Genomic DNA, 13,430 nt, shown 5'->3' on the forward strand with positions numbered 1-13,430 from the left:
CATCTGGCATAAATGGTAAAGAGCCTCAAATACAGGGTTTTGTTCATAAAGAGTGATTGCTCTAATAGCTGGGCCACATCTCAAACCCTATAGTGTGTTTTTAACTAGTAGATGACAGACACATGGTTAAGATTTTAACTCTAAGTCACTTTCTGTCTCAACAAGTTAGAAACAAACCTTGTACACTTACAATGCCAATTTATTCACATCAAAATGCACCTAAGATACAAGTATCAACTTTAAACTCTTTTTCCTTTAAAACATGTCTTTTTCTGTGGCGTAAGGTGACCTCAAACTGGCCATGTTCCAGCCTCACCCTCCTCAGCACTAGGATGTAAGTGAGCACACCACACCCAACGCAATTATGCATTTTAACTGTGTTTCCATCCATGTAGAAAGTGATCCACACAGAAAGGTTGTCTGCAGAGAGCCACTGGATTGCCTCTTTTCTCTGTGTGTAAGTGAAGCACACTCAGTGGGAGCCATCTGAAGCCTGTGTCCGTGACCTTAACCCCTCCATTGAGGAACCTGAGTCCTGAGATTTCTAACAGTAACTACTGCTAATGAGCTAGGAGGAAGCTACTAGCGTCTGGGAGCCTAGTTCCCCGTTTGTGAAAAGCAGAAGCAACTAAAGATACTGCATGGATGTCCTATGAGAACTTGCACAGCAGAGTGAGTGCCAAGAGTCTGGCCTCAGCTCAGGCCTCTCCAGAGCTGCAGGGACCTGAGCATACTGGCTACTTTCTGCCTCTTCCTCACCCTAAATGGAGCAGCAGAGTCATCCTCAACTGCTGTGAAGAAAGAAGATGTAATGCAGGTAAAGTCGTTAGACAACGGCCATGTGTGAGAGATTGCTCAGAGAACGTTCCCGCTAGTGCTGGGATCAGGGCCCAGACTTAACCACAGGAAGCTCCTTGGACTGAAGAAAATGAAAGTGCATGAGTACTTGAGGAACCGGTCTGGACTGTCTGATCTCCAGAGGCAGGAATCACTGTTCAACCAGAAAAACGATTTGAGGTTCCCGGTGTCTTGATGGTTCATATTATAAAACATAAAGGCTAGCAGAAAGAAGGATAAATTTTACAGTTCACATTCATGCTTAAACAATTCTGAATCATTCCATATCTACCCCACACAAACGATTTTCAGTATCCATGTCGGATCTTTTTTTATTAAAGTGTGGAAGAGGATCAGGAGTTGAGATGTCCACAGCCAGCCTGAGTTACATGAGACCTTGTCTCAAAACAAAACAAAACACCCAAGATGTGTAAATTGGAGAAAATCCTCTAAAGCAGAATCATTTGCTATGTGGTAGGTGTTTGGAGATTCATTGTAAGATCCCCTCCTGTCTCCACTCCTTCTTGCCCTTTCAGTTAGAATGATGTGAATACAACTTCCTCAGAGGATACCAAGCCACATTATAGTTTGAGAAGCCAAAGTCCACTGAGCTAATTGCATTTGCTATCTTTCTTCAGTAGAGCAATAAACCAATACAGCCTGAAAAAGTCCCCTCCTCAGCCTCCCTGAAATTGCTCTCTCATCCTCTTCCCCTTTCTCTTGCCTCCTTTTTCTTTCCCCTGGCCTTTCTCACTCTCCCTTCCTATTTCTGAATAACTAACTCCCCCACCCGGCCCCGCCCTGTCCCTTAAAGCCTCTTTCTGGTTTCCTTGTGCCCAAGCACACATACACACTCTCCCTCCCTCTTGCCTAATAACTTCCTCCCCAGCCCCTTGTCTCCCTCTCTCTCCCTCCTTCATTTCTCCTTCTCTTAACAGCTTTTTTTTTTTAAATAGTTACCCATGTGCACATTCTACCCACTTACTTTTCTCTCAGAAGGGCTTTCCAGAGGCAAAGACCACAACTGATCTAAGCCTTTTCCTACACTACCATGTGAAAACAACCCTGTACTCCCTGGGTCCTTCAGATGGGTCTGCCTCTGTCCCAAGGGCTTTCCAGAGCTATAAGTTCCCCAGGCCACCAGTGTGCCTGAGGTGTCACCCACTGTTCAGAATAGCACAGTATTTTTTTAGATCTGCCACCTTCCCTGGCTCACAGCTAGGACCAGCTACATTGAACCCAACATCTAACATTAGGTCTGCTTTTATTGAGGAAACTGTCACCATGCCCTTCAAGGACACTAAAGATGACTGGTATGTTCTAGTCCTCAGCAGAACATACTGGGTTATGATGGGAACAGCAGACCAGTCAGGTTGGTGTAGTAACCATCTATTCAAATATGGATGCCTTCCACTCCTCATGCTAGGCAAGCCTGAGAAAGAATTTGTGACAGTATTTGTCACTTACTCTGTGCATTTTTATTCCAAAACGAAAGAGACTTGATAAATACATTGCTAAATATTTTCTGCACACCACATTCTGACAGGAAGAAGTTAATCTTAAAGTGGCTTTTTACTTACCAGATCTTTCCACTCTGTGGCACCTTCTCTCCAGCCGAATCCTGGGTCTTTTTTTTTTTTTTTTCTTTTTAGAAAAACAGAACTAGACTATCCTCTGATGTCTTTGTTCAGGGTGGAGGGACTTCGGATTGGTCCTTTCGCTGACCAGCAGCCAGCTGGGCTTCAGTTCACTGCCTGAATTCAGGGTGTGGTTCCGGACCAGAGCAAGGGCTGTGTGCCTCAGCTCTGGTCTCTTAGGGTGGCTTAGTCAAGGAGGACCGCCCATCAAGTGGGTGGAGCTCTCTACTCTCCAGGGATCTCATTTTAGAGCCTAGTGAAATGAAGTAAACCAGCTGGACTCAGCGGGAACCGGAAGAGCCAGAACTAGATGCGGGTTCCTGCCTGACTTTAGGCAAGTCCAGGGATTTTCGGTCACTTGAACTAAGCAAGAGAGATCAGGCAGCAGGCAGAAAGTGGATGAGGAGGAAGTTTAGATGACTCAGGGGGCCTTTCTAGGCGGTAACATCCCTACAGCAGACCAACTTCAGTACTAGAATAAATCAGGAAGAAACTGCAAATCCTTGTCAAAGACTCATATTTCAAAAATGTATTAAATCTTGTGTGTGTGTGTGTGTGTGTGTGTGTGTATGCCACATGTCAGAACTTTCAGGAATTCAGGTTCTTTCCTACCATGTGAGTCTAGTGGATCAAACTCAGTCAGACTGGGCAGCAGATGCTGAGTCATCTCGCTGGCCTAATAAATTAATTTTTTCCAGATGTGCATCATTGGGTGTAAATATTTTCTACTCATAAAGAGAGTGTCCACTCCAGAAATATGAGCTGTGATTAAAAAGAAGGAGGATGAGAAGGGAAGGAGCCAGGCAGGGAGCGGGGAGAGATTACTGGGAGACACAACTGTTATGGGGCAGGAAGGAGAATGTTTGGGACATGCTAAAGAACCTGGGCAGTGGAAATTCCCAGGAATCTACAAAGATACCCTAGCAATGGGGGATACAGAGCCGGAGCCAGCCATCTTCTGTAACTGGGAAAGACTTGCAGTGGATGGATTAGGACATTAGCCTAGTCACAAAGCATTCTACCTATAATTTGTCCTGCCTACAAGATAGGCTGGGCTAAAGGTGGTGCAGAAACTAGGGGTGACCAGGCAATGACTGGTCCATTTTGAAATACCTATTATGTGAGGGAGCAGATTCCAACTATTGCTAACACCTTGGAGAACCCCAACATCTCTGAAAACCCCAAGACATGTATCTGGCTATCTGCTCTTTCCCACATCCACCACACCCGAGTTTGTAGTTCACATAGCTGCTAGAACGATTTTTAACAACATAGGCAGATTACAGCATTGCTCAGCCCCATAGTATTCTAGAATAGATTACACACATATGTGACAAAAATCCAGACTGTCTGTGGCCACCTGTAGATGCTAACACTGCTTGTGGCATGGTACTTTCCAGGGTGTATTTTATGTCCAGAAGAAGTGAGATAATTTTATCAACATTGTCTGCTGAGAAAAGAATTTGTACGATATTCACTCCTGGATAATTTCTTCATGTTATTATATAAGTGATACAGAGGGTCAAGTGGGAACCATCTGAAGACTGTTTATATTTCAAACCTACCACCCCCAGAAGGTCCCAAGCTTTCTACCCAGAACTGATCATGATCCACTAAAAAACTGCTCAGACTCCCTGACTTCAATTTCCTACTCATGGAAAAAATGCAGCTGAGAGCATGCAATGGCATCCTCTAAAAACATGCACAGTTGTGTGGGTGTTGATGAGATCTGGCTCTGCACAGACTGCCGTTCACCAGCTTCGTTACCTTGACACAAGTCCCGAACACTCAAACTGGCCATGGTGGCATACATCCGTACTTTGTTGTAAAGATTAAAAATGTATCATGTAGGCAAACTCTTCAGGTAATGGCTACCTATGACACACTGCCCAGTGAAGATTACAGCTGGTAATATTATCAATATGAATACTTAGCCACAGGGTCTGGCACTCTTTAGGTTGTAGAGACCTGGAAAAAATGAAAGCAAATAGGAAAATGAGGAACCAGACCGTGGTGTTTACATCTCTGAAGGCAGAAATTCACACCTGAGTCAGTCAGAACACATGAGGTCCTGCATCTGATAATCACTTAGTCTATGGACGCTTATAAGAAAGTGAGCAGAAAGAAATAGAAACTGCACCTCACAGGCTTGTACGCAAATGGAAAGGGCCAAGAGGTTAAGAAAGCATTCCATCTCTCTTGTGAGTCATTTCCTGCATCTGTTCTGAGTCACATTATAGTGAAATAAGATGTGAAGCCTAACCAGCCAATTTTAGAGATGGTTCTGATGCAAAACTGATGCTACTGATCAGAATGAAGTACTTGCTTTCCCCACTCCATCTTTTCTCTTTCTCTGCTCCTCCTTCCCCACTTCTTGCTCATTCCCTCATTTCTTTCCTCCCCATTTAATCCCCACCTCCTTTACTTCTTATCCTCTCTTAAGTTAAATTTTTGCTTTACCTATACAGCTTCCTCTCAGGTGATCTAAGCCTGTTTCCAGCCCACCACCTGGCTCTCTCCAATACACAACAGGACAAGAAGCAGCTTCTGCAAATAATCTTGTATGTATGGGCTATCTGGATGGGTGGTGGTGTATATCCATGGGAGACACAGAACAATATAATGCAATCCCAGCCCTTGGGAGGCAGAGGCAGGCAGATTTCTGAGTTTGAGGCCAGCCTGGTTTACAGAGTAAGTTCCAGGACAGCCAGGGCTGTCAGAGAAGCCCTGTCTTGAAAACAAGCAAGCAAGCAAACAAAAAGAAAGAAAGAAAGAAAGAAAGAAAGAAAGAAAGAAAGAAAGAAAGAAAGAAAGAAAGAAAGAAAGAAAGAAAGGAAAAGAAAAGAAAAGAAAAGAAAAGAAAAGAAAAGAAAAGAAAAGAAAAGAAAAGAAAAGAAGAGAAAAAGAAAAAAAAAAGAAAGTCACATGAAGAGTCCATTATTTGCTAGCAGGTGACAGCAGGTTTCTAGTCCCTGCCAGAACATTCCTGGGATAGTACATGTATGGATGGCTAGCCTTCCCTTCCTCCTCCTAGCTTATCCACTTTCTGCCTGCAGCTACAGAGGCCACTGTAATACCTGCTGTCTGGGCTCTCCTGTCTAGTCTTGGTGGCAGCAAATCCCTGGACCTGCCTGAAGCCAGGTGGGAACCCTCCACTGAGTCTAGCTATTCTGGAAACAAATGTCTCAGCAATGCAAAATGCTGGCCCTGCCTGGAAAAGAAATTAGTATTGTCATGCTCTTTGTTTTCATTCTGAAATAAGCACAGTCAAGAAAATACATTTGTGAATATTTGCTGCACACAACATTCAGACATGGGGAAATGAATCTGCTGTGTTTCTCATAAAGTGAGTGAGAGGACGTTGATCACTCATGGACAAACACATGCCTCAGGTTGATGGTGGTGTGGGAGTCACCAGGTGTGCTTTTCTAAACTTACAATAAAACACGAAGTGAAGCTTTCTGCAGGGTTGGGAGAGAGTAACTGTAGAACTGTCATTGTCAAAATAATACCATAATGTTAAAAAATAAAATAAGATGGTGGGAATTGTAATAGTTTTCTAAATTAAATGACATTCCTAAAATCTGAGACGGCAGCCAGAATTTCTTAGTGGATGAAGTGGTCCACAAACAAGAAGAAACGGTGATCTCTGGGTTTCTGACTTCAGCAACTTGAATGATAAAGACTCCATTGATTGTTTGATGATCCCTGGGTTTCTGACTTCAGCAAATGGAGTGATAAAGATTGCATTGATTGTTTCAAAGTATGTAGAAGTAGCTGATGTGTGCACATGCACATGCACAAGCACATGCATGGGTATATGCATGCATGTATATGTAATATATGTTTTATATGGAATCTATATTTTAATCACCTCCATCTAAAAGATAAAGGCTAAGGTGGGAAGATTCACTTTCAGTAGATAATAGTGAGTTGTTGAGTGTCCAGGGAGGTTCAAACAGAGACAAGGAATGGGCACATGCAAGGGAAAAACACAGGTGAAAATGAACAAAAGGATAGGAAAAGGGAGAAACTGAGGTCTATGATGATAAGCATGTTGGTCTTTAACTGAGAATTGTACTTACATTGCAGGGCAGTGAAATTTAAGGCACATATTCACAGAGAACGAGCTCATCAGAAGAACCTTGACCCTCCCCAACCCTGCTCCAGCTCTGGTTTCTCAGGTGTGCCTTTAGGGTCCCAAATAATTGTGTGACCTCTGGGATTTGGAGTACCTGCTTGGTCTTGGGGTTCCTGGCACTACGTGGCCTCAAGTAAAGCAAAAGTCTTGTGGTAAAAAGTTTTGGGTTGTGACAAGGAGCCTAGGGGATAGGGTGCAGTTTAGAACTGCTGGGTGTGCTTTAAGGGGAGTTTGCAGGCAGAGGGCAGTGTTCTATCTGGGCTCCTAGTTTGAATTGTAGACTGGACTGTGGAGCCCAGAGGACGGGTGTAGTATGGGGCTTTTGCCACCCAGTTCATCTTCAACTCTGTTGTTATTATTAAATAAATCACAGATTGTTGAGACCTGTTGATGTTGCAAAGGAACTGAGTTCAAGTCCATTCTCCACTTGCTCTTCTATTAGATTCAGTGTATCTGGTTTTATGTGAAGGTCCTTGATCCACTTAGACTTGGGCTTGTACAAGGAGATAAATATGGATCAATTTGCATTCTTCTACATGCAGACCGCTACTGAGACCAGCACCATTTGTTGAGGATGTTTTCTTTCTTTTCCACTGTATGGTTTTAGCTCTTTATTTTTTTTTTAAATAAAAGATCAAGAGACCATGGGTGTGTGGATTTATTTCTGGCTCTTCAATTCTATTCCATTGATCAACCTCTTTGTCTCTGTACCAATACCATGTAGTTTTTATCACTATTGTTCTGTAGTAGAGCTTGAGCTCAGTTCTTTTATTGTTGAGAATTGTTTTAGCTATCTTGGATTTTTTCTTTTGGCATATCAAGTTGAGAATTGCTTTTTTTCACATCTGTGAAGAATTGTGTTAGAATTTTGTTGAGGATTGCACTGAATCTGTAGATTGCTTTTAGTAGGATGGTCCAACTATGGATACCTGAAACCATTTAGAAGGGGAACAAAATAATCATGAAAGTCATAGGGAGGGAGTAAACTGGTTGGGGAGGGGCAGGGAGGGGAGGGGAGGGGAGAAAGGAGTGGCAGGATCAGGTATGGGGAGAGACAGGAGGGATGACCAGAGGTCCAGGAGAATGAATCAGAGTATGCGTTAGTAGGGGTTAGGGGCCAGGGGGAATCTCAACAAACTCCCAGAGACCTGGATGTGAGAAGCTACCAGGACTCAATGGAAATGACATTAGCCAAAATGGGGACAATTGGGAGATGGAAGTAAAAGAGACCACCTCCAGCAGATAGATATGGCCCCCAGTTGAGGAAGGAAACCACTCACCCATCTTCAAAAATTTTAACCCAGAATTGTTCCTGTCTAAAGCAAATACAGAGACAAAAATGGAGAAGACACTGAAGGAAAGGCCACCCAATGACCAGCCCAACTTGGGATCCATCCCATGCGTGTACCCCAAGTCCTGACGCTTTTACTGAGGCCAGGTTGTGTGTGCAGACAAGAGCCTGGCATGGCTGCCCTCCAAAAGGCTCTACCAGCAACTGATTGAGACAAATGTATATGCTTACAGCCAACAATTGTATTGAGGTTGTGCACCAGTATGGAAGAGTTAGAGAAAGGACTGAGGGAGCTGAAGGGGATTGCAACCCCATAGGAAGAATAACAGTGTCAACTAATCAGGGAGCTCCTCAGAGCTCCCAGAGACTAATCCAAAAACCAAGAAGCATACATGGACTGGTTCGTTGCCCTGGGCACGTGTGTAGCAGAGGACTGCCTTGTATGGCCTCAGTAGGAGAGGATGCCCTTAGTCCTGTGGAAACTGGATGCCCCAGGGAAGAGGGGTGCTGGTGGGGGGGGGGTGGATGGGAAGCACCCTCTCAGAGACTGACTTAATGGGAAGAAGGGCTCAGGGAGAGAGGACCAGGAAGGGAGACAACATTTGGAATATAAATAAATGAAATAAAATAATTTAAAAAATGCCAAAGGATGTAACCAATACCGAAGACCAAAAGACCACTTCCTCCTGAGAAATTTTGGCAAGATCAGACTCCTCCCCCAAATATGAAAATTATAGTCACCTTTGGTGTGAACCATAGGAAACAGAAAAACATGAAATATGTGCTCACTCATGGGGAGACAAGTAGCTTATATGCACAATTCAACACTCTCAGTGCTGTCAAAGACGAGATAGAAAGTCAACAGGGCAAAGAAATGCTGGTGTGACAAAGAAGAAACTGAAGGGTGCATATGCCCATCTGTTGTTTTCTTGATGGCAGCAACATGGTTATTACATTTTGTCAATGTAAAAGTAACACAGAGGAAAATAAATGATTGTTTGAACCCCAGGACCAAGCATCTACCAATTGTGTCCAATTTTATATCCATGCAGGTTTGGGAGACAGAGAAAAGGATTCAGAAATGTAGACATATTCACAAAGAGGGGAACAAACTGTGTGTATGGCTTCAAAAGAGAGCCATCAGAGACACTCTGAGAAAGAATGGCAGATTTTGTTCTTGCACAGAGAGGGACCACTGGAAACACATTTAAAAAACAGGATACTTCAGCAAAGTGGCAGGTTATAAAATCAACTCCAGCAAATCAGTGGCCTTCCTATACTCAAAGGATAAGCAGGCTGAGAAAGAAATTAGGGAAATGACCCCCTTCACAATAGCCACAAACAGTATAAAGTATCTTGGGGTGACTCTTACCAAACATGTGAAAGATCTGTATGACAAGAACTTCAAGACTCTGAAGAAGGAAATGGAAGAAGACCTCAAAAAAAATGGGAAAACCTCCCATGCTCATGGATCGGTAGAATCAATATAGTTAAAATGGCCATTTTGCCAAAAGCAATATACAGATTCAATGCAATATCCATCAAAATCCCAACTCAATTCTTCACAGAGTTAGAAAGAGCAATTATCAAATTCATCTGGAATAACAAAAAACCCAGGATAGCTAAAACTATTCTCAGCAACAAAAGAAAGTCTGGGGGAATCCGTATCCCTGACCTCAAGCAATACTACAGAGCAATAGTGTTAAAAACTGCATGGTATTGGTACAGTGACAGGCAGGAGGATCAATGGAACAGGATTGAAGATCCAGAAATGAACCCACACACCTATGGCCACTTATGATCCTCGACAAAGAGGCTGAAAACATCCAATGGAAAAAAGATAGCCTTTTCAACAAATGGTGCTGGTTCAACTGGAGGTCAGCATGCAGAAGAATGCGAATTGATCCATTCTTGTCTCCTTGTACTAAGCTCAAATCCAAATGGATCAAGGACCTCCACATAAAGCCAGACACTCTGAAGCTAATAGAAAAGAAACTGGGGAAGACTAATAATACCTTCCATTGGGACTGATCAAACTATGCAAGTCTATTGATATGAGAAACACTTAAAATGTGCTGTAGAATAGCACATACCTACCCTATTTATTTATTTCTTATGTGTTCTTTAAAATGTTTTTGTGTCCATGAGAATACTATAACTGATGTTATACCTCAGATATTGGTTAGATACAGAGGTGTTGAAGACAGGTATTTCTCCTATGCTCAAATGGTGTTTATTTTTGTAGTGGTATTCAGCACTGCTAAACTTAGGATATTTTATTTAAATTGTCAATTTGCTTTAAAGATACCAAGAAAAATATTCTTCAAATAAATCCAAATAGTAACCTAATATCATTTTGGGGGTCCTAATTATCATTTTGGATAAGCTTTCTTGATTTCTTTTTTAACACGTGTTTCAAACTTCTTTTGTTTCCAAGGTTTCCTAGCTGTTTTCTTACCTGTTTCCATGTAAGTTTATCATCACTCACCTCTGTCTTAAAGGAGGTCCAGATTTTTGGATCAAGGTAAGTAGGAAGTACTTTTCAATTCTTCAACTGCAAGTACCTTTACTAATGTTTGTATTTGAATTTTCTGTCCATACCAAGCTGTGAGTTTAGCTACATTTGAACAGAAGTTTCACAGAAGGCAAAATCTAGATAGGACATGTTTTCCACAGCAGCTGTGGAAGTTACCAATCAGAGATACTTTCTTTTTTTATTAGATATTTTCTTTATTTACATTTAAATGGTTATCTGCTTTCCTGGTTTCCCCTCCTAAAACACCCTATTCCCTCCCCTATCCCCCTGCTCACCAACCCACCCACTCCCACCTCCCTGCCCTAGCATTTCCCTGCAGTGGGGAATCGAGCCTTACCAGGACCAAGGGCCTCTCCTCCCATTGATGTCCAACAAGGCCATCCTCACCTACATAAGCAACTAGAGCCATGGGTCCCTCCATGTGTACTCTTTGATTGATGGTTTAGTCCCTGGGAGCTCTGGGGGTACTGGTTGGTTCGTATTGTTATTTCTCCTATGGGACTAGGCAAGTTCCTTTAGCACCTAGTGTCCTTTCTCTAACTCCCCATTGGGGACCCTGTGCTCAGTACAATGGTTGGATGAGAGCATCCACCTCTGTATTTGTCAGACAGTGGCAGAGCCTCTCAGGAGATAGCTATATCAGGCTCCTGTCAGTAAACACTTGCTGGCATCCACAAGAGTATCTGGGTTTGGTGACTATATATGGGATGGATCCCCAGGTGTGGCAGTCTCTAGATGTTTTCTGATGGAAATTTGGTACAATGCCTGACTCCTGGAGCTCTGTAAGGAAGAGCCTGCATTATGCTTAGTGGATAAGCTCTTTACTAACATTCAGGGACTAGCAAGGCCAGAGCTGAAGGGGAAGTGAGATAGAGGAATTTAGTTAAATGTTTCCTCTGTATATAATGCACAACAGCAACACCTATGGTACCATAAATAAAGCTGGGCCACCTGCCTTATCTGCTAGTCCCCCGGGGGCTGGAAGAAGGGCTGTCACGGGTCCATTTGATGTAAGCAAAAACCTGAAAATGTAGCAATGCTTTCCAAAGGTGAGTCTGTAAGTCCTAATTTAGCATTATAACCATAGTAGCCTTGTCCACTCTATGTCCAATGTCCCATAGATTTTTCCTAACTAGACACTGACTGCTTGTGTATTGGAAATATATGTACTCTGAAACTTCCTCAGGCAGTTTTATTCTTTTTTTTTTAATTGGTAGATGGCTACGAAAAATGCGGGGGTTAAACAATTATACCTATATTAAATTAATGTTTCAGTAAAGAAAGAAGCATATTACCTGAAACAGTAACCCGTAAGAACTACATAGAATGATGTGCATCTCCAACAGGTATTTGGAACAAGGACAGTTGGTAAGTCACCAGGCACTATAGGGGTTGTCTCCCAGGAAACCACCTGAGTGTCCTAACTCCCATCTTCCCACTGACTCGGCAAACTTCATTTTCTCCTTTGTCACAAAGATGGCAATGCAGGATTGGGAGTTTTGACCTCCCCAAGCTTGCCTTGATGGAGGGGCAACTGGGATTCAGGTTCCAGCCTTCACCCCAAAGTAAGTTGTTTGCAAGTGCCTATTTCAAGGATGGACATTAGCATTTTGTCTAAGCTCTGCCCCACGGTTACCTGGCAATAGACAGGTGTACCTGACTCACTATAAAAGGGGATGCTTGCCCCCTCTGCTTTCTCTTGCTTTTGCCTTTTAACTCCCACTCTGTCCCCATTGCCATCTCTGCCTCCCCAAGTCCTTGTGCTCATAGCAAGCCTCTATTCCCCTCCTCCTCCTCTCTTCCTCTCCCCGTCCTCCTCTTCTTCCTCCTCCTCCTCCTTCTTCTCTCTCTGTCTCTCTCTCTCTCTGTCTCTCTCTGTCTCTCTCTCTCTCTCTCCCCCTCCTCTACCTTCTCAACTCTCCTCCTCATGCCTTGAATAAACTCCATTCTATACTACACTGTCCTGTGGCTGGTCCTTCAGGGGGAAGGGATGAATCTACACAGGCCCATGGAGGTTTCACCTCCCCCCCATACCTGACTACATATTAACAAATCATTTTCCTTCTTTATCTTTTTATAAACACAACATGGACAGTAACAGGTTCCAGGCTTTTAGTGCCTTTTAAAAGCTCTAACCAGTCATATCTTCTCAGAGGCTGGTCCTCATTAGAGCTTATTCTAATTCCACATACAGAAACCCAGATGGTAGAACTGACATTGACCCATTATTTAACGTTGTTTGTCTTGCTAGAACAGTAAGGGTTAGAGGGCGAGTGCTGGGAGATAGGATGAGGATGGCAGTGCTGAAGGACCCCTGTTTCCTGTTTCCCTTTGCACTGGTTGGTGATTGGTTCTGAGGCAGCTGTGCTTTACTTTGCAAACTGCTCTTTCTGTAAAAAGCCAATCCGACCACAACCTTATAAGCTAATCACATCTTCATTGGTTAGGAGTGCTTTTCTCCTAGCAAAGAGTCATTGCATTTCTGGGGCGTGAGGTAAATGTCCTACTGGACGACAAGTGCCTGTGATTGCTGAGTTTACAGGGAGCTCAGCTCTCTTGACGATTATCTCTTCAGAAAGACACTTAGATGATTGATATTCCGTTCTCAATTTCCCCATTAAAAGAATTAGTACCATTCTTTTGTTCTTATACAGTCATAAGATTTGTATATTGATACAATAAAGGAAATAAGCTGAATTCTTCACATATTTGATGAATTAAGATATTATTTTGATGATAAAGTAATCAGTGAGGGTGACTTACTGTAATATTTGATTTGATACTTTATAATGAGTAACAGCAACATATTCTTTGGTTTTTATTTTGATATTTCAAAAATAAAATTTAAGATTTTGTAAGACTGAGGCAAAAACCTGTGAATTGAGGACAAGTTGAGTTATATAAAAGTTCAGGGAAGACCCAGCTACATAGTGAGACTCTGTCTAAATGAAACATTATTAACAATAAATAAATAAATATTTTTGGTGC

The 13,430-nt window shown here is 42.7% G+C and overlaps 2 protein-coding genes across 7 annotated transcripts in view; both read right to left on the reverse strand.

Annotated features, from left to right (window-relative positions):
- The window catches only part of LOC127689338 (serine protease FAM111A-like), a 98,754-nt gene that overhangs the window by 43,773 nt on the left and 41,551 nt on the right, over positions 1-13,430 (reverse strand). Inside the window, exon 1 of one of the 2 annotated variants that reach the window (XM_052188912.1) lies at positions 2,418-2,504. The exons of the other annotated variant lie outside the window; for it this stretch is intronic. The gene's annotated coding sequence lies outside the window, so the exon portion shown is untranslated. Of the gene's footprint in view, positions 1-2,417; positions 2,505-13,430 lie in introns of those variants that run through there. 2 annotated transcript variants of the gene reach the window in all.
- Positions 1-13,430, reverse strand: part of LOC127689399 (serine protease FAM111A-like) — a 90,767-nt gene that overhangs the window by 9,820 nt on the left and 67,517 nt on the right. The window lies entirely within an intron of this gene.

The sequence above is a fragment of the Apodemus sylvaticus genome, chromosome 1 (assembly GCF_947179515.1).
Source record: "Apodemus sylvaticus chromosome 1, mApoSyl1.1, whole genome shotgun sequence".
Taxonomy (NCBI): Eukaryota; Metazoa; Chordata; class Mammalia; order Rodentia; family Muridae; genus Apodemus; species Apodemus sylvaticus.